Below are 23,046 nucleotides of genomic sequence, written 5' to 3' on the forward strand. Positions count from 1 at the left end.
GAGTCTACAAAGAAATCAGTGACCCTATATAAAGCACTCCTGGCATCTCCATCAGCCCAGCTTGTATGTGGACTAACTCTGATGGGAAGGTGATTAAGGATGCCTTTATCTGTGATGCCAATATAGCTTAAACCTAGTCTCGAAAGAATTTTGAAAATTGGATGCAGAAATAAAAATTGGGCAGCAACAAAACTTCAATGTGTAGCTTGTAGAAAAAGCATTTCAACTGAGATCAGAGAATAAAATGTGGATCAAAAGTTCACAGGCATTTGTAATTATGCAGAATATTTCAAACTCCCAGATCCTACTTGGCTCAGGCTCCAAGAGGACTTCTCTGTTGGAGTAAGGTTCTTCTTCAATATTTCCCAACATAAACATGAGGATCCGGGACTACAGGAACTCTGCGAGAGAGGCACTTGTCATCACTTACAGCCCACCACTTAAACCCCTCCAACGAATTATCAACAATCTACAAACTATCCTGGAAAATGACCCCTCACTCTCACAGTCCTTGAGGGACAGGCCAATCCTCAGCTACTGATAACCCAAACTCAAAAAAATTATTTCCAGTAACCACACAGCACATCTCCATCATACTCATCCAGGAATCAATCAACCCTGCAATCAACCCCAGGGCCAACCCTGCAATCAACCCCAGGGCCAACTCTGTCCACATATCTATACAAGCGATATCATCATAGGACCTAACCACAGACAACCACATCAGAGGCTCATTTAACTGCAAATCCACTAATAAGATCTATGCCATCAAATGCCAGCAGTTCCCCTCTGCCATGTACATTGGCCAAACTGGACAGTCTCCACAAGAAAGAATCAATGGACAAATCAGACATCTGAAAAGGCAACACAGAGAAACCTGTTGGGTGACATTTGAACTTGCCTGGGCACTCATTAATTAATCTTAAAGTCACCATACTGTTTCAGGTAAATTTCACAAGCCAAGTCCACAGGAAAGCCTTCGAACTGCGGTTCCCAACCTTTTCCAGGTGGGGACCCCATTTTGACAATTCAGGAAGACTTGATGACCCAAGGCATTTCAAAAATGGGGGGAGGAGGGAGGGCAGAGCCACCTGTGGAGACACTTGGCGTCCCTTTTTAAATGTAATGGCGACCCATATTTGGGTCCCAACCCATAGGTTGGGAAACCCTGCCTTAGAACCTACTTCATTTACAAGTTTGATTCCTATAACAAAGGTATAAATGAAGACATTGGCAAGATGGCCCGTTACATTCCACATTCTAATGACATAAAAAAAACAAGCAACAGGTACTTAAGAACAGCTTGTACCTTCTCTATCAGCTTAATGTAGCATGCACACTCTAATTGACTGTTTCTTTTCCCTTTTTTCCCCCCCTTTCTGTTCTTTCTTTTTCCTTCTCCAGCCCACCCTTCCATGCCCTATTTATTTAGAAAATGGACCTTTAATCTATTTATTTAGAAAATGGACTTTTAATAACTCCATTCATCTACATGTTTTGTTAATCTCTAAGGTGCTGCAAGACTATTTGTTGGTTTTTATTTTTTTCAACAGAAGTGAGAACATAGTCAGGAATACTAATCAGACTCCCTCAAATATTTGATCTTTAGAATACTGCTCAGGATTATTTAAATGTATTTAATAAAGGGACACATGAGTGTATAGTTTTAAGAGTTTTTTTTCAATTGTAGGGAGTACATACATTGATTTATAATTTGTTGTAATCTTTTGTTATATAGACAAAGAGAGGTGGAGTGGCCATAGAGTTCCTGATCCTCTACTATTACCAGAGAGTTCCAGAATGAGATACAACAAGGAGCTTAACAGATGTAGGAACTTCCTAATTAAGGAGTTTTCTAGTTCTGCTTAAAGTATGTCTCCATGTGTATCTCTAATAGTGTTACAGTGTGAAGTCCATAAATGAATTTCAATTCTGTGGTGTACATTTGTATATAAACTATTCCATATGTTGTCACAGAGGGTATGTCTACATTACACAGCTATTTCAGGATACCAGAGCTATCCCAAAATAGCTACCCCACGTCTACACAAGCTGCTCATTATTTCAAAAAATATTTCGAAATAACGGGAGCTCTATTTCACCATCCTTGTAAACCTCGTTGCATGAGGGATAAGGACTGGCTTGAAATAGCATGATATTTCAAAATTTGGCACTGTGTAGATATGCCAAATTTCAAAATAAGCTACTTTGAAATAGATTCAAGACAAGATATATAATTTGCATAGCTCAAATTGCATATCTTATTCGGAATTTAGGGTGCTGTGTAAAGACACCCTAACTGAACAGTTGTGTAGCTAACTTTTACAATTAAACAATGTTAGCTGGTGCTTTAAAGAGAGAAATTATGTTAAAAAGATGCCTTTGTAGATTCAATATGCATTGTTTTAAAGCTAGATGCACTTTAAACTTCCTGAGTAATTTTGGTCCAGTTATTTCATCTATCAGTGACTTGAGATAATGCTACTTATTTTCTCTTATCCTTTTTCTGTTTAGGTTGCAAGCTCTTTGAGGAAACAGCTTTTTAAAAATTATGTGTATGTAGAGGTCTAGCACTACAGGGTTGGCGGGACATCAGTGTGCTCATGAAATACAAATAATTATTATACAACTTATTTGTGCTTTCTCCAGTGCTGCCCCTCATGCTTGTGAATGCCCATAAACATCAGCCAAGCCACTTCCTTAAAAACCTTCCTTAAAACTCTTCTTTTCTTTGATGCCTGCAAAAATCTTGACAAAAGCGAAGCTATTGCCTATCATGCTGGTTTTGTCAGTGTTTTCTTGCACTCTCCAGTCTGCAGCCATCTGCTGTCTTTTGCTTTATAGACAGCTTATAAGCTTCATGTCATAGAATCATAGAACACTAGAACTCGAAGGGACTTCGAGAGGTCATCGAGTACAACCCTCTGCCTTCAAGGCAGAACCAAGCACCGTCTAGCCAATCCCTGATAGATGTCTATCCAACCTGCTCTTAAATATTTCCAGAGATGGAGATTCCACAACCTCCCTACGCAATGTATTCCAGTGTTTAACCACCCGGACAGACAGGAATTTTTTCCTGATGTACAACCTAAACCTCCCTTGCTTCAGTTTAAGCCCATTGCTTCTTGTCCTATCCGCAGAGGCCAAGGAGAACAATGCCCTTTTGGTCTGTGTATGTACAGTAACAGTACTATGAGTTTTGGTCCATCACTAGGATTCCTAGGTATATAATAATTAACAACAATAATATAGCACATATCCACACATCACGTTCTTCCTCAACAGACAAGTCATTGTAAAGTATAAAAAATTAGATGAGCACCATTTATGTTCAGTGGCTCTGTATAGTTTTCATTCTGCAGACAGGCCACTTTCTCACTCAACACCTCACTGCTTGGCTGTCAAAATATTGCATCCTACAGGTCATCAGGAAGATTCCATTCAGCCATTAAGGGGCCACTGATCAGAGGTCTTGGTAACCGATGGATACTAACTGGTGATACACATAATGTGAAGAAAACCTTTTTTCCTGAGAAATTTTGGTTTACCTCAGCATTGTTCTTCATTTAGTCAAGAGGCAGACAGATCAACATCTGCTTTGATTTGCATGCTCGTAATATCATTTTGTTACAGATGCAATGATGGATGAGGGGAGAGACGTATTGAATTATAACCTTGTAATCAGTAGATATTGATGTTGTTTATGTTATTGAGAATACGCCAAGATTAAATTACACTGTTAGTGATTAACTTTCTCATTCTGTACCAATTAAGTTTTCCTAAGACACAGACAGAGTTTTATGAGATTTATCAGCTTGTGATACAAAAACATGAAACAGATTTTTCAGTTGTTGCGTGTCTTCAGGAGAAGTTTCAAATATTCTAGTTTTAAATGAAAAAAATGCAATTTAAAACACCGAAATAGACATTTATTGGGCTGACTATTAAAAGTCTTCCCATCATTTGGTGAATGGAGAATCATCTACATATATTATAGAGCAGTAATTGTTACTTTCCTCCCATTAGTAGCAGTTTATGTCTCTGGCTGTGGCAGATTTTATAAGTATTATTATCCTCCTAATTTTGAGTTGGTTATGCTTGTGCAGTCCTGAACATTGCTTACTGATCACAATAAATTATATCCTTACTGAAGAACATGGTACACACAACCTTTATATCACATATGGGACGGTCTATTTGCTTTGGATATTACATCAGTTCCAGTGTTTACCATATTTTCATTAAATTCTTCACTTGTCGTCTTAAACAAAATTACCAATCAAGTACATTTTATCATAACCCTTAGAACACTAATAATTAATCTATAACATTTCAATGTATCACTCCACTTCACTAACCTACTATCTGTCTGCAAACAACTTTATTAAATTGCAGAGGGCTGCTAATTAGGCAAGGAATAGCAATTCCAAGGTGTCATAGGTTATCATACAGTTTCAATGCAAATACACAGAAAAGCAAAGCTGTGAATATGTATTAAATTTTCAAATACTATTCTAGTTTATTTAGACTTCTTTATTTCTTTTCTACCAACTATCAGGAATGAACTACCTCATGATAACTGAAAGGTCTATGCATTGGAGCACCTGTAATTATCATTATATTTTCCTGATTTGAGAGACCAGTTATTAATTCAAGGTATATCTGTGAATCACCAGGAACAGACGTTTTACAGAGATTTTAATCATTTGAAAATAAAACCCTTCAAAACCCTATATTTGTCATGCCGGTTGCACTTAAATTTTCATCTGCAGCTGGCTCTAAGTTTTTCTCTCATTCTCTGGACTCAGCTGATTTTTAAATACGAACTTGATTTTCATTTGCACTAAGACCATGTAACAGTACAACGGCAGCATAAAAGGGTCCCCTTAAAATAGGTGGATATGTAATTTACACGTTTTGAGATTCCCATTCATTGCCATTCCTTTCATTTGTTTTAGTTGATTGGTTTGTTTTCAGGAGTAGGAAGAGAAATATTGATGCCACCCACATAAACATGTTCTGTTTAGGTAACTTATGGGAAAAACAAACATAACTGGAGCACACTAAGAAATACCAGAAACAATTTGAAAGACCACACTTGTTTTTCAATTTCCTTTCCATGCTAAATTATATTTATATGTGCATATTTCTTAACCAGCCACATGGTGGGCTCAGTATCTCAAACCTCATTGCCCACTTCTGCTATTGGGCTTTCAGATCAGCACCAACTGTATGATACTCACTAATATTTAATGGACCTAGGGATATATGCTCAGCTAGTATAAATCAATCTGACTTAACTATCAATTTCCAGTTTGAACTCCCATTGTGCCTTTCCTCTATCTTTTAAGCAATACAATTTTAGCTAGTGAAATTAGTAATTTTTCTGACGGTTGGTAAATATAGATTTAATTAATGGGCTGGCATATCAATGCTCTGAAATAAATATATTTGTAAATTATCATTATGTAGCTGCACAGAGAGAATGAGTCCAAACCCCAACTCCTGCGCACTTTACATAAAACATTTCATTCATCTCAATGAATCCACTTACATGCCCAAAAAGAGCAAGATTTAGCCCTGAATGGGCAGATTTAAAAGCCAATAGCAAAATCTGATTTGCTACGCACTGAATCTGCGCATAGGGATTGCAGGTGCTAAACAGAATAATGTTTTATTTTCTGTTCAGAACATTTAGTTATTGGAGACAGTGCTGAGTTGAGCTTCAGAGTTCACTTTCATCTGTGACTGGTTTGATCACAGATTACTCACTGATGTAAAGATACCTTTCTACCTCTACTGTTACAAACTGTGATAATCCTACTTATATGACTAAAGTGAGCCTCCCTGGGGCAATGGCCAATCTTTGTTTTACTCATTTGTAAAGCAGCAGTACACTAGAACTCAGATTGGGGCTTCTCTGTGCTACCACAACATCTGCAAGTGTTGTCTTTCAAAGACCAGTGCCATGACTGAAGTATTACAATCTCTCTCCTTTCCCCCTGCTTAACCTAGTCAGAAGAGACAAATTGCTGCAGGACCTATACATTATTTTGAATATAGGCCATTTAAATAAAACATAATTGTAGTGCTTTTTAATGCAGATGATAAAAAAGTTAAAATTAGGGCAAAGGGCAGTGGTGAAATAAGATGAGCACTAAATCTAGGTATGAGAAAAATGTGTGACCAGGAGGAAAATGAAGGTACAACTGAAATCTGGAATTAAATTGAATCATTTTTCAAAGCAGGCTCACTTCCCATGTTCACATTTTGACTCATTATCCTGCAATGAATCATTATCATGCAATATTAATATAACACATGGCTTTTTTACTTGTTAGGCGATGCAGTATTATAAACTTTTAATTATGGAAAAAGGAAATTAGTGTTAATGATTTCTTAATGTAAAATCCTTTAGTGAGAGAAGGAGCTTGTCATAAATGTTAATCAGTAATTTTTCAAAGCCCATGAGTCATGGAATCAGGAATAAAATTGCACATAAATCCCATCAGTCCCATGGCCCATGTGTTTGTAGAAACCCATGAAAGACAAAGAACAAAGTTCATGTGTCCTAGGTGTCAAAAATACAGTCCCCACTGATGCAATGACAAAAATGTCACTGACTTCTCTGGGGATGGGAGAAGACACGTTGAAATGAACTGATTACCGAGGGCCCAATTTTCAAATGCAGGTACAAATAGTAACCCCATTTAGGAGAATTAAATCTGCACCTAGGCAAGCCTGCCAATGAGGGGAGAGGGGCAAAAGGGGCAGTTGCCTTGGGACCCAGAGATTCAAAGGGGCCTAAGGCTCCCATATGCTGCCACTACGACAGGGGCGGCAACCAGATCCCTTGCCCCTTTAAATCACTGCTGGAGTGTTCCACCGTCTACTACCGATGACTCTAAGGGCTGGAGGGGGCATGGTGCACTGCCAGCTTCACAGAGGGATGACTACCCCGGCCCTGCTCCTCCATCTGCCCAAGGCCCTGCTCCTTCCCGGAGCATGGCGCTGCCCTCACCACCTTGACCAGGACCAGGCTGTCAGTGCCCCTGCTCCTAGGTGTATAAAATAAGTACTTGCATGCCTACATGCCAACTGAAGCACAGAATATATTAAGACTTAATTATCATTCTGTACTTAGCAGAATCAGAGCAGTGCACAAACAGTACTTATTCCTTCACTGAATTACTGTGAAGCTAAGGGGATAAGGAAATTGTGTAGGGAACAAACTGCAAACTTCAGATCTAAATTTAGACCAAAACTTCTGCATAGAAAATAAGGGTTCAGACCTGGATTTCTCAGTCAAGGGCCTTGCTCTGTAAATAATTGCCATTTTACAGATGGGAGAAGACACAGAGAGGATGTGATTCGCACAAAACATCTCAGTAGCAGAGTGGAAATCTTGGAGTTTAGTCCTGTGTTCAGTTAGAGTAAAATATGCCAATCTGTACACCACCACAGTTTATTGTTTTTAGGTAACTCCTTTGAAAATTAGACTCTGTTCTCACTGTTTCTTTGTTATTATAATTCTGTTAACTATAAATTATAGCTAGAAAATCTAATTTAAATTCAATTATTTCTACAATTTCCAATAAGTCCAGTAATCACAAAGAGGACTAAAAAGTGATATTCCTTTTGGCTTTTTTCTGGTTCTGTGCAATACTGCATTTTAGACAAATGATCTTTGTTATCTTTAAATGGGGAAATTGTGCTCTTAAGCACAGGTAGTGCAAAAAATAGTTTCTGAGTCCATGTGCTTCTAATTGTACTAGGAGCAATACTGTTGTGAACACATAATAGATTTTTCTGGTTGTCAGCACAGGCCAAAAGTGTCAAATCACAAAATCTGATACTTATGGTCAAATAACCAAAGTGACTTCAATCCTGCTTCTGACTGGCATGCACATATGGGTTTTGCACATCCTAAAACTAAGATTAGCACTCGTGAATCGTATAGGTAGACATTTGATTTGCACATACAAAGAATAATCATGCAGGTAAGATTACTGGTATACAAACCTGGATGCGCAGTTGGTAAAATAGATGCTTTTGAACTTAATTTTATCAAAACCACTTTTGCATCGATCTAATTTTATCATAATCTCTGCTTTAAATCTACCTTTAATAAAGTCAGAAATGCTTGGGAGAAGCTATTCGTTATTGATCCTATTACTTAACCTTTCTATGCACCCACATGATTGCATGTACTAGCCTAAATGTGGTATTTTTATCTATGAATCACAAATAGAATTTCAGCTTATCATTCAAGTATAGAAAAGCCGTTTCTACAGCATGACTTGATTATATAAATGTTATCTTATTGCTAGTCATGACGACACAGCTGGTGAAAAGGTTGTTAAAAATAGTTCTAAATGAGCCACACTCTTCCGTAGAAAGCAAGACAACAAAAATCAGAGAGATTCAATGGAAAGAAATTGAGGCAATGAAAGTGTAGAGATGTTTTTAAAAAGCCTAAAAATAGGGTTTGAGAAACCCAGAGTGTTCTGAAGCTGAAATCCTTTATTTAAAGGGTGAGCAAAGGGAAAGAAACAAAAAGGCTAGAAAAGTATAGACTGAGGACAAGTTGTATCAAAGTATTAACAGATATACACATTTAATTTTAAAAAAAGGATTATTCCTTCAAACCCTGTAGCGTGAAAAGTTAAAGGAAAAAGCAGAGAAACAATAGGGATTTTAACACCAAGGCCACATATGCAATGAAATCTATACAAGAGAAAATTCTTGTTAAGAAGCCCCCCTTATTCAAAAATCAGCTCAAACTATCTTTTAACATTCCAACTGCAGTTCTGTTTCACATGCATTAAAAGATTGCCTATTTTAACCTAGCCATATCAAGTGGTTTCTTAAGATATGTTTTAGTGCAATTGAACTACCTGCAAAGCCTCCTACTTCAAATCCCATAATGGTCAAAATAAAATAATAGTAACAAACAATATTATTTGTTCAATTTCAACAACAACAACAACAACAAAGTAGTTCAAAGAAGAAACAGTGATACTTATACAATATATAATGAATGTGCGTGCCAATCTTTTCCTTTCAAAATGCTATCCTTTTGCATTGCACCACTTTAAGGGCAAAAACTAAGATAGTGCACTATTTTGTAATTTTTTTGGTGGTCAGATTTTTGCCTTATTACAACATTTATATGCAACATTATGCTTTGCTTAGGTTTTTGTCTCACATCCTGTGAAGGACATTGAAGGAAAATGCATACACTCTCATATGGATCCAAGAATCCAGAAACTCAATGTTCAGCTCATACTCTGTTTCAGAAAGTTGCCAACAAAACTATTTTACCCATGTCAGTTTCAGAAAGCTGTCAACAAAAGTATTTGGCAAAAATATTTCCCTTTGTCACCATATCTGGTGACCACTGTTCATTTTAAAGAAATACAGATTCCTTTAGGATGAGGAAAAGTATTCATTGAAGAGACTCCATATTATACCATGGCATCATTTGACCAAAGAACATGGATTGCCACCTGAATAAGAAAATAGCTGAAAGATAGAATTCCTGTTAAGAGTCATTGAGACTAAATGACAAATTATTGACATGCTGTTTCTAAGCATGCATTCACTTGGTACAGACATGTGTTGTTTCAACATAACCTTTCTACTGTCCACATCTAAAGCTCTGAAGCACATTCCTGAAGGACAGTCTAGGGTATGAAAGCACAAGTGAAGGGTATGGCATGTTCTAGGGTGGACAAGTGCAAGATGTGTACAAGAGGTAATGGTTATCGATTGTCCTCTAGAGCCATTCCACCAATTCATAGAGTCTTTGCTGCCTGACCTTTACCCCAAAACAAAAAGCTCTCTCTCTCTCTCTCTCTCTCTCTCACAAACACACACACACACACCTTTCCGTACTGAGCTCTTTCAGTTCTCCCATGAATTATATTGATCAGCAGTGGAAATCATTGAGCATTTACCAACAGTTACAATGCTGCCTGGTCTCTGGAGCACACCCAGATGCTAGTCAATCACCATCCTTCATGACTTTGCGTGTACTGGCAGAAATATCCACCTGTACTGGGAGATTTCACAGAAGCCGGAGGAGGTTGGCATTCACTAGACTCTGACCCTATGCCAGGAGCATGAGGCACCACAGGCTCCTGTACTGGAGGGTGAAGGACTCGGACAGTCACACTGGGAGAAGAACTAGCAATAAGGTGGACTAAAAGCTCTCCAGGGCTGCAAGTATGGAGACTGACTTCGCCCACAACTGCCTCCTCAACCCTGCTGGCCTCATTGTATGGCAGGCTGCTTATGAAAAGCAGGCAAAGATAGTCCCAGGACTCAAAAACAAAAAAGCTTGGGATTCTGCATCTCTGTCCTTCCACTCCCATTGAGGAAGCCCCTCTGAAGATTCTGATTCATGGCAGGAATGAGAATCCAGAGCTGGTAATTTATAACACTCCCCTCCCCCCCAAACACACACACACACACACACACACACACTCCTCAGAAATTTGCTCGCTTGCTTTGGTAGTGCTGTCCAAAGTTGGCCTTTCACCACACTCCAGCTATGTCCTACCTTGACATGGCCCCCAAGCAAGCTGTGGCTGGAAATCACTGATTTTACCAAAGTCTCAAGAACCTCTGTATGAGTAAAGCAAACAGCAGAGTATTAAGGACCTTGTGCACATATCAGCCAGCAGTAGTCCGTACACCAAGCCAACTATGGGGGAAGTGATTGGGAGGGGTGCAGGTTCTGAAACGAACCAGGTGGGAAAAGAACAGTTTTATGACATGCATGATTGCTCACCTTTTCCCTCACAAGCCTTTCCTTCCCTTTGCAAACAGGAGCCATGGGAGGCTATGTCTACATTGGCAAGATATTGCACAAATACTCTTTAATGCAAGAGTTTTTGCGTTAGAGTATTTGCCCAAGAGAGCATCTACACTGGCATGTGCCTTTGCATAAGAGATGTGCTTTTGCGCAAAAGCATCCATGCCAGTGTAGACACTCTCTTGTGCAAGAAAGCTCCGATGGCCATTTTAGCCAAAGCTGAGAGAAGTGGGGTGGGTGAAACACCCACTCCAGCAGTGGCAGAAACACAATGGCTTTTGGTGTTAATCCAAAATATTAGGGAAGAAAAATACACTTGTGATGCTATGTTATTTCCTGGGACACATGAGTCAGGCTTTCTGGCAATGCGAGGGTGATAACAGGATGAGTGCACATTCTTTGTAGTTCTCAGTTCCTCTTTCATGAGCAGTCCACTTGCTATCTTAGAATATAGTCAATTTCCTCTTGAATCACCACTCAATCCCATAAGAATAATTCAGCAATTTTTTGATGTAGCAGAAATTTAAGCTGGTCCTTCAGATTTAACATAGAGCAAATATGTTTGTTGTAATTTTCTTAGCTCACCAAACCCTTCCACTCAGCAATATGTACTATTATTAGAAACCTCTCTCTGGCATACACGGCCAGGTATCTTCCACATGAGTGAAAAGCCATTTTTCTTTTCCATTCCAGTGCTTTCAAAACTGTTATGTTCTCCAAGTGATGACCAGCCCTTATTAAAGAACAAAAAGGTGACCTAGTAACATTACCCTGGAAGGACCTGAACCCCATTCAAACTAATCCATCAGTTCACTGTAAACAACACTACATTTTAATATAATTAATGCCATTTTTAACCATTGCTATTTTTAACCTCAGTTCTTTCTTCATGGACTACTGTGGTACTGTGGTATAGAATGAAAGATTCTATAACAGATTGTTCCTTGGATTCTAAAAAAGCATCCGTAATGTGATAGTTGCATTTCATAGAGGAATTTGCATTACAAGGAAAAATGAACTCTGATAGTACCCTCGTCTTTGACTTAACAGGACATTCCAATGCCAACAGGGAAAACATTTCAGAGGTAGGGCAGGAGTGGCACTGCAGAGGTAAAGGAAGAGGCTGAGGGACTCTGAAGGACTTGCTTGTTGGCATAGACAGAGAGAGTCAGGAGCAGTGGACATTGTTAAGGCAATGGAAGATCAGAGTCTTAGATAGGATGAGATATTCCTACAAGTGGAGAGATGGCACAGGAAACGAGAGCATGCAAAAATGAACAGGATCATCCATTCTTGTAGTCCCTAGTCCAACTTGTGGTGGAAGGCTCTTGCAGCCCACCTGCTACCATGGCTGCTGCTCTTCTTGAGACCAGATACCATCTCCACCTCCTCCTCCAGCAGTTGCCCAGGTTGCTGGTGTAACAGTGAATTCCTGTTCTCCATTTTGGATGCCCAGCAACATTTCCTCTGTCATTTGAAACCCCTCTTGGTGAAACACCCAGTGTATTCAGAGGTGGGAACAGTGAGTCAGATCCAATCCCTGACATCCAGCCGTGTTTGTCCCCCAAACCTCAAGAATAACGTGTCCCCATTTGTCCTGCTGCACAATAGTCTGTGGGTGAGGGAGAGAGGAAGGCCACGGAGTCATTCTCTGCAGAAAGTAATGTTTTGCCTATTCCTGAGGGAATTGCGCTTTTTATTTTTCATTTGTTTCTGTAACATATACTGAACAGAAAGCTAGAACAGTCTGTACGTAAATAAAACTTACCATTCACTTCACTTGTGTATATACCCTCTTTTTGCAGTATGACCAACATTATACATCCCAGAAGCTTGGATGGGGTAGCAGGTTTCACAGTACACGACTATGTGATTTCTATAGAAGTCTGCTGCCATTGAAATGCTGACAATTCCATCCCTTCCACAATCCCTTACCCCACTGTGAGCTATGAATTTGCTATTTAAAAAAAATGACAAACAATAAAGGCTTCCTGGGTCCATTGCAGTGAAGTATGCTGTTAAGTAACTATTGCTGTCCAAAGCATTGCAGAAAACTTTACTAAAAAAATTTCTCTCTCTCTTCTTTTTAAATAATTAAGTGAGAATACAGACAACAGAAACAAAACTAAACATCTGCCACTGAGTGGTACCTTAACAACTCCCCCACCTTTACCTAAGAGTTATCCCTGACAACCATGAGAGTAGTACCGCTATGGGAGCAATTGTGCACACTTGATAACAGCTGTAAGCTATAGTGTCAGAAAGAATTGTGAGGAAGGAATCTGTTAAGTGCCTCCTGAAGTCTTACAGAACAGGTTTTTTTAATTGCTTTAACAATGCTTAAGTGATCCCAATAAACCAATGTGAAACAAGGCAGTTAACATGCAACAACTTTGCTCAATGATGGCATAAAAATGCATTATCAGTCTCCACACCACAAAACGATGGCCAGAGATTTCAATCTTGAAGGTCTTCCCCCACTGGTCTGTTTTCAGTTAGTACACTAACTGCAGGGGGATTGAAACTCACCAAGGTGTCACTCAATATTTCTATGAGCAATCCTTAGTTGAGCTTTTTAGCGCCACCATAGTCTCCCATCCCTCGCTACTGTCCCAATACCACCTAGCTCTATGCCATTCCATGATGTAGAATTACACAATATCATAAATTTCCCAAAAGAACAAGTAGCTAAGAACCCATGGGTGGGATTTGGATCTTGTACACACTTTGAAAAACAGACCTTATCCCACTCCATGTGGAAGTAAAACCCCTTCTATCTCATATACATTATGCACAGGACATCACATCATGATCATCCAATGTGTCTTGGCCACATTGGCATCTATATTGGTCCGAAGACATCACCAATGAGCTTTCTGACACTCAAAGATGTACTCCGTATTCTGTAGTTAGTCTATAGTCTAATTCCCTCTTTCTTCAGGAAGCGATGCTGGCATAAGTCTTAATGACTCTCCTCTATGCAAAGTCCCACAAAATAAGTGTCATCAAAGAAACACCACACCGCCATGTTACTTGTGGAAATAAGGTCCCTTCTTTCTCCCCTGTGGTACAATTCAGCTGCCTGAGCATCATGAAACTTTTCCTTGTGTCCAATATTTGGGGCCATGAACTTACCCTTGTGGTGCACTAAGCTTTACAGAACCAGTAAACCTTTGTGATTCACATATTAAGTTTGTCCAACTTTTCCTACTCTAAGATCATTTTCAGTTATGTTTAATTTTACCAGACATTAACCAGTTGGGGAAAAATCTGCTATATCAGGTATCTGCACCAGACAAAATACTTTTGGGAAAAAAATCAAGCTGGTTCAGCCATTTCTGAGAACAAGCGTGGGGGGAAAAAACATTGTTTTGCCTAAGCTTAAAAAAAATCTGACCAGTTTTTCATTGTATCACTTGACATCCCCAGGCTAAGAAGCAGGGATTTGAAACTTGGCTGGCATGTGACGGGACATTTTGCTGTCCCTGTGAAAATCCATCCAAATTTGGTCAAGTTGGATGGAAAAAAATCTCAGTTGAGCACAGGCTCAGCAGAGATTTCTTAGATTTTAAAAGCTAAATTCCCTGATGATTCTATCTGCACAGCGTTGGAATTATTATTATTTCTGTAGGGTATTGCCATGACACTAATGAAATCATAAATTCTTTATTAAATCCAAAGGCTAAATGGTGTTTCTATGATTACTCTGAATATGCCTAAAACACCTAAATAACAAGTAATTTACTACATCCAAACAATAACAACACATTTATAAACATTTGATCAATGTACTTTCAAAGGGCTCACCCCAGCTATGCTTAGACCCTATTGGTCAGCTGTAGCTTGGTTAGACAAGTGTTAGCAACGAGCCCCGTAAGGGTACGTCTAGACAATCAGCTGTTTGTCGGCTCCGTGAGCCAGTCTGGAAGCTCCGCGGTTGATATCAAAGGTATTTGTCGACTGCCCCGTTATGCCTCGTGAGATGAGGTTTACTGGGGCGGTCAACAAATGCCTTTGATGTCGACTGCGGAGGGTCCAGACTAGCGCGCTGAGCCGACAAACAGCTGACCGGCTCAGCGTGGCAGCCATTTTAATTTAAATGAAGTGGCAATTATTTAAATCGCCGCTTCATTTGGGTATGTCTAGAAACCTAATCTACATGGCTCTGGCGACAGAGCTATGTAGTCTAGACATGCCCTAAGATTTAACTTTTTATATTCCGTAACAAACAAGAAATTTTATTGTTAATTTATGACTTACCATTCAAAACAATTTGAGAAAGTCCATCCTTTTTTCTAGTCTTAACCTAGAAAACATTTACAACCTCCTGTCCACCCAAAGCCTTTCCTCCCTCTTTCATTGCCTCCTCCATGCTGACCAAAATTGTTGTTGTTTTGTTCCACCTTTTGGCTTCACACTGACTTTACTTTTAAGGTAATACAGGTATGTGGGTTGGAAAGGTCTGTTTCGGTTCCTTTATGACAAATTCTTTCTGACATATTCAAAACCAACCCTGTCTGTCAGAAGCCTTCTTTTCAGAAATTTTCACTGATCTCATTAATTATTCTTTAATAATCATTAATTATTCTTTAATTTAATCTCCATTCCTCCTGGCCTACCAACTTACTAAATTCAAGGCCTTCCTTCTACTCCTTTCTTTACAACACATATTTCTTCAACCAACTAGAAACTAGCTTTATTCCTCTAATTTTGTGTAATTCTACTCTGGGCATGCTCCTGCCCAGGGCTGAGCAGGACTTTGCAATTGCAGCTTTAGGCTGTGCTGGGTCTCATTCCAGGCACCTGAATAAAGAGCAGGAAGCCCATCTTTCCTGTGCTCACAATGACTACCCTGTAAGAATGGCCAACCCTCCCAGTTTGGCCAGGAGCCTCCTAGAATCAGGCTTAATCTCCAATACCCAGTGCTGGAGATTTTAAAGTCTGGTAACATAGCAAGGTTAAAGCAGGCTCGCTACCTACCCCGACTCCAAGACACTCCTGGAAGTGGCTGACATACCCCTGTGGCAGATAGGTGGTGGGGGAATTCAGGGAGTCACCAGATGGTGCCCCTACTCTGAGTGCTGATACTGCAGCTCCCGTTGACCTGGAACCATGGCCAATGGGAGCTATAGGGGTAGTGCCTGTGGGCAGGGACAGCACACAGATCCATGTGTCTATCGCTTAGGAACTACAGCCTTCAAGGACATGCCTGTCACTTCTAGTAACAGTATCACAAGGCACAGGATTCATATGATTTGTGAATACTGTATTTCTATGTTATAAAGGCTCCTAATAGAACAAGTTGTAATATCATCTTACTTTGCAAAAGTCTACTTTTTAACTCTGAAAACTCATTCTCCCCCCCAAAAAAATCTAAGCTTTCTTCTATTTGAACTATAAACCAAAAATAAGATTGTGGTAGGAACACAGACATTTATTTTTCAAGATGTTCCTTCCTTTTAAGCCCATGCTAAAAGGTATTGCAGTTAGTACAGTAGCACAGCCACAGACCCCCCCTGTACTAGAAGGAAGCATTATTTTGACAAAATCTGGAATCTGCAGCTGACCATTTCTTTAATGCTTTCTGCCAACAAAGTGGCTTCCATTATCCTAGAGTTTAGGTCACAAAACTAAGCAAATAGTATGCATGTTAATAGTCTGTGAAATTCATTTTGAAGCAAAAGATATGGTCACGTATTTTAGCTCTGGTATATTACAAGGATGTGACAACCCTGGAAGAATACGCATCTGAGGGCAGCAACAGAGATGAGACTTGCAACTGCAGTCTTGCTGGAAGTTGATGGAAAAATTATATAATTTGTGGATTTGAAATTACCTTCTTGGCTCTCATGATGAGCAAAAGTCTTAATTAAAGATCTGGGGTAAAATTTTAAAGTCACTAAATTATTACAGAACGTAAGTCCCATTTTCAAAGTGACTAAGAAACCTAAGAGCTTCTCTACACTCAGCGTTTTGCTGCTTTAACTATGCTGACATAACTAAAGATGCAAGAGACCCCTAGTTTGAATGCAGTTTTACCAGGATAAAAGTGCATGATAAAGTTTAATCCCCTTTTAAAATTGTGACTCAGACTACGTCTACATTGTAGATACAGAGGCATCCCGAAATAGCAATTCTGCATCTTTTCAGCATGTCCATTACTTCAAAATACAACAGGCTCGTTATTCTGATGTCCCTGTAAACCTCATTCCATGAGGAATAAGGGATGTTTCAGAATAGCAATTTATTTCAAAGTAAGTGTTGTGTAGACAGCGACAAATTTCGAAATAGGCTATTTTGAAATAACATCAAAATAAGATATGCAATTTGCGTAGCTCGAATTGTGTATCTTATTTCGACCTACAGTGCAATATAGACACACCCCTCCTAAGTCATTTAGCCCTGGTCTACACTAGGAATTTATTTTGAAATAACCACTTCTCACTTCCCAAGGTCAAATTTATAAGCTGAGCATCCACTCTACCAAGCCCATTATTTTGAAAAAACAGGCCGTGGAATTCAAAATCTGTACTCCTGCTTTTCATCATGAATAATACTAATTCTGAAATAGTTATTTCAAAATAATGGTAGCGTGGACACTCCGGTGCCACTATTTTGAAATCATTACTCCCCAGAGTAATTCTAACTAATTACTTTCCTGTGCTTCCTGGGGCTCTAAGTCAAGGTAACATGTCCATGTTAATGGAACCTGCCTCTGACTAATTTCAAGGCTTTCCCGTAGTGTGGACATACTAGATGACATTTGTTAAATTGGGAGTTAAGTTGAATTTAGTAATTTTGAAATTCTTTCCTAGTGTAAACTTGGCCATAGGCACTTTTTAAAATTATTACTGATTGACAATGGTTGAATTATTTTAATCACAACATTCAAAAATAAGTAAAGCAATAATACATTTGAATTTGTAGGCACTGAGTACAAAATGCAACCTATTTTGAAAAAAGGTATTAACTTTTCTGTATACATCTTCTAGTCACAGTCTGAAATATTCCTTTGTTGTATAAAGTTATCTCCCCTTACTTCCTCCTCTTAAAAATAAGATCCCAGAAAGGTTATGCAAGAGGGGGGCTCTCTCCTCCATTGTTGTACTTGTGTGGTATCGGTTGTAATAAGATGAAATTTGTTCAAATAAAATAGATTGCATTGTATGTGTTAGTAAAATCAAACACCTTCTTATATGAGGTGGGGGCTGAATCATTATTTGTGTCCTATATAAAAAATGGAAATTAAAAAATTCTTTTCAATTTTTAATTAATTAATTTAACTAAAACTATAAACAAAAAAATAAGTAAGTCAAATTCAGATTAAGAAATGTCTTTCTTTCATGAGTCCATTGAATATAATATATACAAAGTGAATATAATATATACAAAGATAAAAAATAATTTATTAAATTAATAATTGCCAAATTTTAAACAAAATCATATATATATTCTTTCAACATTTTTTAAAAGCATATTTCTGAGCACCAAAATAATGAAACAGTAAGTCATCCTGAGAGCATTAGTATATTAAAAGACGCCTTCTTCCATAAAAGCTAAAATTTGTACTTAATATTTGGTATTATTTTTGGTCCTCTCTGTATTGTCTTTCTTATGCCCTGAATTAATTAATACAGGAATAATTACTACTAATTTAATGAAAGAGACAATATTTCATTACTTTATTTAGCCTGTTTTGACATGATGGACATTTTTTCAGATTGGTTTGGTAAATGTAATCAAAGCAGTAGCGATAAAGAGTAAAAGAATAAAGAAGGTCAAAACATGAACTCCAGCGTCAGGACTGTGAAGATGGAGAAATAGATGGAACTACTGAAGGGAATACAGAGTGGCTGCAGGAAGCCTAGATGAATTTGCTGATTAGGCACCGCTATTAATGTAACCACTCAGAAGCAGCAAGTGTTTTGCTGAAATAAGGTATTACTTAATAGGTCAGGGCTACTTCTTGGCCTCTGATGCACATTGTGTAGGAAGATTCTCATACCAGGCAGCAGGGTAGTATCCCCCCAAAGTCTCAAGAACATATTAAGAAATATGTTTAGTAGTATACTTCCCCAAGCACCAATGCCCCACAAAGGTCTAGGCTGCTTCCTAAAGGGCATGCCCAGCTCTCTATCTTGAGAAAGTATGCATATATATAACAAGAATAATACTCAGAGATCTTATAAGTTACATAGATGGCAAGTGTTAGTGTCAATTTCAGTTGACATTTATGAAGAGCTGCATAAGTGCTAAAAGTTCACCCAGAATGCAAAGAAAACTCGGTAGTGGCAGGGGGCCATTTTATCTAGAAAATTGGGTCTTCCCCAATTTTTTCAAAATGTTCACAACTATGCACAGAGACCCCAGTATAAGCAGCATGGGTCCACTTTGCAAGAGTGGAAGATGCAGGGTCATAATCTAGAGATCTCATCACATACACTTTTTATGTCAATTCAATCCTTTAAATCTGTCCCTCCCACTCAGAAAAATGTCACTCTCTCCACAAAATCACTAGGTTAACCTTATATGTTTGTTAGTTCTCTGAAGTGCCACAGGACTACAGGTCATCTCCGACTTACAAACACATTGACATAACTCATTCGTAAGTCGGGAACAACTTGTACTGTACTAATTGTTTTTAAAATTACAGGCTAACATGGCTACTCCTCTGAGACTTATATATAGTAATGAACAATCACACTGAACGACGATGGTTTTAGGGGATCTGTATTTGTGTGGAGGGTCATGAAAATCTGTTTTTCTGGCCCATTCAGGAATGCTAGGGTCTGACACTAATGCACCTGTACAAGATAAGCTTATATATGGTCCTAGTGTTCTTCAATGCTCAAGTTACCATCGCTGTGCTAATGCTCCATTGGACCAAAATTAGTTGGCTTGGTAGTACTATGAAGACCAAACTGTGCATGCCAATAAGTTGTCAATAAGTGCTAGGGAAGTGAGGGCCAACTCTAGTCAACTACTATACTACCATTCTGCTCTCCCTCACCCTCAATCTTATCAGCAAAGTTGGGATTTCCTTTTGCTTTGTATAAAATAATATATAGGGAACATGTAATAATATTTTTTGATCCTGCTCCTTGTTGGATTCACAAACTCTGACATGAGAGCAATGAAATGGACAGGTGGAACCCAGCTAGCCCCATGTGTATAACTTGAATATTTAAATAGCAAATCTTAATCTGATCCTTAAAAGAAAGTATTTCCATAGTGTTGAATGGAACACTCTTCCCCGCACCCCTTCCTGCTTCCTCTCTCCCTCTCCCCATCTCCACCCCTTAGGTTTTTGAGACTTGGATCAAATAATAATTAAAAAAACCAAACGGACTTGATATGCCAACAATAGGTTTAGGAGCAATACAAGGGTAAGTCTAAACTACATGCCTCCGTCGATGGAGGCATGTAGATTAGACAGATCGGCAAAGGGAAATGAAGCCGCGATTATTTTAATCGCGGCTTCATTTAAATTTAAATGGCTGCCCCGCTCTGCCGATCAGCTGTTTGTCGGCAGATCAGGGCAGTCTGGACTCGCCACATTGACAAAGAAGCCTTTCTTGATAGGCACAGGTATGCCTCATGAAACCAGGTTTACCTGTGCCGATCAAGAAAGGTTTCTTTGTCGACGCGATGCATCCAGACTGCCCCGATCTGCCGACAAACAGCTGATCGGCAGAGCGGGGCAGCCATTTAAATTTAAATGAAGCCGCGATTATTTTAATCGCGGCTTCATTTCCCTCTGCCAATCTGTCTAATCTACATGCCTCCGTTGACGGAGGCATGTAGTCTAGACACACCCCAAATGTCTTCTGAATAGAGATATAATAAAACAGCCACCTGGTGTCACAAAGTTCATCTTGGAATCTAATCAATGGAAGTCAAAATGCCACAAGAACAGCTTATCTGAAACCAAGGAATACTCTGAAATCTCATGAAGTTACTTGTGTGATACCACAGAAATGGAGCATCTCAATTTTGAGGCCTAGCAGATGTCAACCTCTGAATCTGTAATAGCTTGTTTATATTTTTTCAACATTCAGCCAGTTGAATTGAACTTTTTTTCCCCCCACCAGTATTGTTTTTAAGTGATAGCAAACCCTGGCACCCAATGGGATGTGCCAAACACCAAAAAATGTTTGTGGATGCTGTAAAATAAACAGACAATACAGTAATTTTACTGGTTAGAAAGAGGTGTGACCCGAAACTAGAAATTGCCATGAGTGCACAAAACCCAAAGTTGAATCAGGATCCAAACTGTATTACTTTTTCATATATTTATTACAGGAACTTCCTGAGTTTTAACCCGTCTTCAATCTTTATAGAAAAAGAAGCTAAATCTTGCTTAAATCTGAATATTGCAGCTCTTTCCTATCTTTCTGAAGCAAAGTCTGTTGCATTCTTTCTGATAAAGCAACTCACTGATATTAAGCAACATGTATAGCAGGATGCAGACCAGTGGGGGGGGGGAAGGGGAGAAACAAGAAGTTTGTTATGGTGCTTCTGCAGTTTTTCTTTTGTTATCTAGTCTTGCCGTATGACCAAAGATAGGCTAAATATAGGAGAAATCCCTCTCTTCTACTTCAGATTTCATCAGTTTAAAAAAAATCAATAGTAGCAGAATAAGGGATAGCGGATGCCTGTTTGGATTACTTTAACATCCGTTTAACTTCTCCATTTTCTTTTCCCAGCAATAGCAGACATTCTGAGTTTTGTAAACTGGAATCTCTTCAGAGGAAAAACAAACAAAACAAAAATCAGTGACTTGGCATCTGGGAGTATTCTAAGTGTAAATGACTGTACCTATCTATATACATCTGTTAGCCAAGCAACATGCAGGATCTCTGCACAACACTAATACCCAATTCTTAGGAAGAAATTCTACCTTAAGAATTGATTCTAACCAGAGACAAAGGCAGAGAGCCATCTCTTTCCTACTACTCACACATCTCCTCTTACAGGGACCCCTGTTGTCTCTATATACAAGAGGACAAAAACTAAGCATGTCTTTGCAAGACTGAACCCTTGCTCCCACACTAGGAGAAAAGAAAAAGAAGACCAGTGCCAGCTGCAGATGCCTGCCACAATAGCAAAGTTATCAAGTGATTCAAAAGGCTTTTTGTCTCAGGGTATGTCTACACTTGCACTCTTTTTCGAGAGAGGGATGCAAATGAAGACATTTGAAATTGCAAATGAAGCCGGGATTTTAATAGCACTATTTCAAAATAACAGATGCTGTTAAGGTGCGATTATTTCGAGAGAAAACCCTTCTCTCGAAATAACCCTTATTCCTCATACAATGAGGTTTATCAGTTATTTCGAAAGAAGGGTTTTCTCTTGAAATAACCGCGTCTTAACAGTGTCTGTTATTTTGAAATAGCGCTATTTCAAAATAGTGCCATAATGCAAATATGCAAATGAAGCACGGGATATTAAAATCCTGGCTTCATTTGCAATTTAAAATATCTTCATTTGCATCCCTCTCTTGAAAGAGGGTGCAAGTGTAGACATACTCTCACTCTCTCAGTGTGGAGGAATCCGCATGGCTATGCCTTGACACCTGAGTGTGACTAGGTGAGCCTGGGCCTTGCTAAAGTCTGATGCTATGTGCATGCATCATCATGATCATCCTTCAGCCCCACTGGTGCATAGGGTAGCAACAAAGGTCCTCTCCTTCTGTCTTTCTCTGGCCAGCCTCTTAAAAGTGCCCCAAATGTGATTCGTGCTCTTCATTTCTCTGCTTTCACCACTGGAAGTCATACAAATCACTGTAAGTGACTCTGGAAGGCTATAACACACAGTTGAGAAGGAATTCTTTGTTGCTGTTTCCGTAACAAAAGCTTTTTCTAGGTCAGGGTTGTCAGCTTGGTTGAACCAACCAGGAACACTAAGCTCCCTCCGGCACAGCTCCTGGGATCATAAGATAGGCTTTGCAAAAAGGATCGATGGGAGGTACTGAGTAGGACAAGCCCACATGTCCTGCTTGTTGTAACTGGAAGTAGAGACCATTCATTCCAGCAGCATCAATTGTGGGCACCTCAAAGAGTGGGAAAAGAAAGAGGCAACGACCTCCTGTCTAGCATTGTAAGGCTGCAGTACTGGTTAACTATACGTGAATTGAGTTTAAAGATTGGAGTAAGTAGCTTGCAATAAGTAATATGACCCACTTGTTTGAATACTGTATTCATTGCTTTGTATTGTAATAATTGTTC

The sequence above is a fragment of the Pelodiscus sinensis genome, chromosome 2, assembly GCF_049634645.1.
Source record: "Pelodiscus sinensis isolate JC-2024 chromosome 2, ASM4963464v1, whole genome shotgun sequence".
Lineage (NCBI taxonomy): Eukaryota > Metazoa > Chordata > Testudines > Trionychidae > Pelodiscus > Pelodiscus sinensis.